Below are 4,565 nucleotides of genomic sequence, written 5' to 3'. Positions count from 1 at the left end.
CATTTCGCTCCATTTCGACAAAATCCCTTGTTTCACACATCGGGACAAGTTGCACTCAAATGATGTTTCAGAGAAATAAAATATGAATTTTGGAAAAATGAGAGAGGTTTTTGTCCATAACATGCCAAAGAATAAAAACCTCCTTCACTTTTTGCACAGGTGTCATGGTTTTAGAGAAATGCCAAAATTACAATCGCCGGATCCAAGGAGTTTGGCCAAGGCACAAAAAAGGAGAAAGAGGCCCGATCCCCTCCATATCTTTGCTGAGGCTTCACTCAAAGATCATGGCACTCAATAGCCTAGCCACAGCTCAAATCCCCAAAAAAATTGAGAATTTTGGCATTTTTTGGTAATTTACAGGTTTTGGCTCTTCAACGGGTCTCACCCCTGGTGAGACCCTTTGTCATGGCAACTCCTCTTCACAAAAACTCAGCATTTCCTGATTTTTTATGCAAATTTATATATTCCCATGGATGGACTTGAGTTTTTATGGGGTTTTAGGCCTCCAGAAGGTCAAAATACATGCAAAATTTGACTTTCTGCCACTTTTTTGAACTGCAGAAAGCTGTCTTGGGAGAATTAAGTTTTGACAGGGCAAATGACCTCCAAATTCAAAAATTCCAGTTGGGTTGGAAAGTAGACTCACAGAACTTTCCAACGAGCTATCCTGCACCCAATTGTGACACCTGAAAGTGCCTCAAACAGAGCTCCCAATGTGCGCGACCCGTTGAGCAGGGGGGCGCGACCCGTTGAGCAGAGTTTGCCAGAATCGACTTGTTCAGCCCAGAAAACGTAGATTTGACTCTTTTTGACTTTTTGAGGTTAATGATGGTCCTCTTGGATGTAATTGTGAAACTTTTTAGATACTTTTACTCTTGCTTAACACTTCTAGAAGATTTATTTATGTAAAGGGTAAAAATTGAATGTATGAACTAGTTTCCAAGTTTATAGAGGCAAGTTGTTTTGACTGCCTATTTTGTAGTGCTTAGTTTAGAAGTGGTTCAAACAGCTCCTAGGATAGTGAGATCGACCCATGGAGGTAGGGAAAGAGGTTAGATCATCTATATTATGTACTTTCTTGCTCATTTTCATGGTTGGACTCTTGAGGGAGAAGCTATCATTGTATATTTTCATTGTATCTCTGCAATTTTTGGCTAAGGAAGACCAGGGTTTTGCAGTCATCTTTGGGATTCTTGTGGACTCATGTCTTGATGGTGTGTTTCTCAATGTTCTTGTAAGCTTTGTTATGTGATTCATTTCCTTTCTTTGCTTCTGCTTATTGAACAAATGAAGTGTTAAAGTATGAATTCATGCTAGCCATGCTCTGCTTTTAAATTTGTTTAATTTCCATGTTTTCTACTGTCTAAAGGGAATTCAAAGTCATTGTTTGCTCTCTTTAGCTCCTCATCTTTCATTCCTGATCATCCATCTTAAGTTAAGGCATCAATACTGTTTCCTACCTCACCCCAAGGAATCCCCTGCAGAAACTGTGTCCAATCCCTGCACCCAAAATTGCAATTCCTCAATTTGCCACCAAAAAACCCAAAAAACCCCAAATCAACCTTTTTAATCAGTTTACTAGCCTAATATCAGTGTTACCTTGTTGGTCATCTCATCCCATTGAAGATCTACCGAGATTGACCGGAGAGAGCCTTCTCCTGCCCCGTAGGGCTAGCTACGAGGCTGAATGGTTTGATGTAGCCTTGAGGTTTACCTTTCTCAGCCTGAGGTGAAATTTCAAGCGCTAACATAGGTGATGTAAACCCTTAAACAAATCCTAAATCTATTATTTTAGATGGCATTCCAAAAGAATTCTTACTTGACAGAATCTGATTCCCACAAGCAGAGATGTCTAGAGAAAGGTGGGGTAGAGAACCAAATGTTGTCCAAAACCAGTCCTATAGGGTGTTTTCCTAAGATTGGTCACTACGGTTACCTTTGTCCCATGGGTGTGGTCGAGTCTCAAGCTTCTTTTTGATCAACCACCACACAAGATTCCCTACCACGGTTTGGGTAACCCCGAGGAGAACCGCTCACACGATGACCTAGCCTAACCCCCTCTAAATCGGGTTTCTGACCTACTCCAGCTTTGGACCATGGGATGGTGAAGGATTTTAAGCTCTCTAATATGTAAAATTCTATGTATCAATGTAAATAATCAATGGGTGTTATTAGAATCCTATCCCACCGATCCTACATCTAACTACACAGATTGTTTAGCCTTGGTGCCCAATTGGGCTTAATCTACGTGTGTTGAATTATTAAGGCGTAGTGCTTCAAGTCTTGCCTTGGCAATGTTAACCAAGCTCACGTTCGCTTAGGGTGTGTGTGTGTGTGTGAAAAATATGTGTCAAGTGGATGAGTTAATTGAGCATGTTTTATGATACCATGTGTTGCTAAAAATAAAGTTCTAAAAAACTGTAAATAATGCTGAAAATGGTCAGTAAAATGAACAACAAATCCAAGCACACAAACCTCCACCCAAGAAGGTTATCAAGTAGATAAAAAATAGGAGGTAAACAAGCTACTCAAATACACACTAATGGACAAAAGATCTAATGTGTAAGGGATTGGGATCTAAAGACACTAATCTACTATAAATGGTGCAAACAAACAATAAAATTCAAAGGTGAAAAATGTTGCAAAGGATAAGCAAGAATCTCCAAAAATCTAGGAAACTTAAGGGGTCCGATCCTAAGGGGGAAGGAAACACCAAACTCTAAAGGGAGTAAAAGGGTGAAGAATTATATCCATTATGGCTATAAAACAATGGAAAAAACCATAGTAATCAGATGTTGGAAGAGTTGTACGCTAGACTCCTCAACTTAGCAAATATCTTCCTAAATGATGGAGGTGTAATCTAAACCATAGGGAGCCTTTTTTATCCTCAATGAGAAATCACTAAGAGAATCTAGACCTAGGGGTGACTCTGGAAAGAAAAAAAACCCTTTCGAGTACACACACAACACAATTGGAGAATGCAGATTTTGACCTGAAAAGTGTGTTGGAATACGAAAAACTAGCCAAAAAGCGCATTCCAGAACTCAGAAAAGGGGCCAAAATGTGCGTTTTTCTCCCGGGACTCAGTCAATAGATCTCGCCCACAATTTTCCATCTCTTTCTCGACTGGTACCTGGAACCTGCGGAAAGACGCAAAAAACCAACAAAATCCAAAAAAATACTAGAAAAGGAAAGGAGATCTAAAAATAGACATTGAGAGGCTAAAAATAACTAGAGAAAATATTGAGAACCACATAAAAGATAGTCACCAAGGATCTGAATTACTACACAAGTGGATTCCCATTTGTTAGTGTAAAGATTTCGAAAATGTGTACCAAAAATACATCACTTAAGTCACTGGTGACAAGTGGCCCTAACAAAAAGATGTGGCTATTTATGCTTCAGATCTGTAATGGAAAAAAAATAAAATCTTGTAGAAAAAATGTCATGTCTGATCTAAAACATAAAACAAAAAGAAATAACCAATGCAATAACCCAATAGAAGAAGACTTTGAATGAATAATATTTTTATTAATAACACCTGATGAAGAATATTTATAACATGGGTTTGTAAATCCCCTCCGTGGGATGGGTCTTTTGATGTCCTTGTGCTTCAACAATCTGTTTTTGTCTCTCAATATGCAAAAAACCCAAAACAAAATAGAACTCAAGTGGGAGCTCAAATGACATAAGATGATAATGGTGATGATGATAATGATCATGGTGAAGAATGAATGAAAAAACTCTGATTTATAGCAAAGTATTGGGCTAGATTGGAAATTGGAAAATAATAAAATATTATTAACCAAATCAAGATCCAACCATTAGGAATACTTTGTTATAGTTTTTTGAGAGGGAAAAAACATTCAAAATGGTCAAATATCTTTATTTAAAAAATGGTTGAAGTAATTAACAAATAAAATGATTTAATAATCACTTTGCAAGGATTAAGAAAACATGAATTTGAAATAATTATTAAATAGTGATTTAACAATTATTCCAAAAATAAGAATACGGAATAATAAATAAATAGTGATTTATTCAATTATTCCCAGGTGAATTAGGCAAATTTGTTAAGGAATAATTATCAAATAATGTTTTAATAATTATTTCTAGAGAAAATTAAATAAATAATGATTTATCTAATTATTCTCACAGGGTTTTTTGGTTTTAAATAGAAATGATTTAACAAAAATGGTTTACTAAATTATTTCCTATGGTGAAAGTGATTTTACTATGGTAAAATTAATCCTTCATGGTGTATTTTGATCCACCTAGTTAGAAATGGTGAAGGGATCATTTTTTAGGTGATAACAAATGTACTGCTGTATTTTCATTTTTTTTTATTATCAATACGATTGAATTTGGTAATTATTGTTTAAGAAAACTGAGTAATAGTAATGAATTTATTTAATCTCACAAACATTAATTCAAAAGCAATCTGTTTTTGCATGGAGGCACAACCAATAGAATATTACTAACCTATCACATAGAATGACATTCAAGAGTAGGGATAATCGATGCCAATACTATATTGTGTGTGCCTCGATTCAAGCCAATATTAA

Source organism: Pinus tabuliformis, chromosome 4_2, assembly GCF_031772625.1.
Source record: "Pinus tabuliformis cultivar Carrire ecotype Pingquan chromosome 4_2, CPIR1, whole genome shotgun sequence".
NCBI lineage: Eukaryota > Viridiplantae > Streptophyta > Pinopsida > Pinales > Pinaceae > Pinus > Pinus tabuliformis.
Note: the sequence above shows the minus strand (reverse complement) of the source record.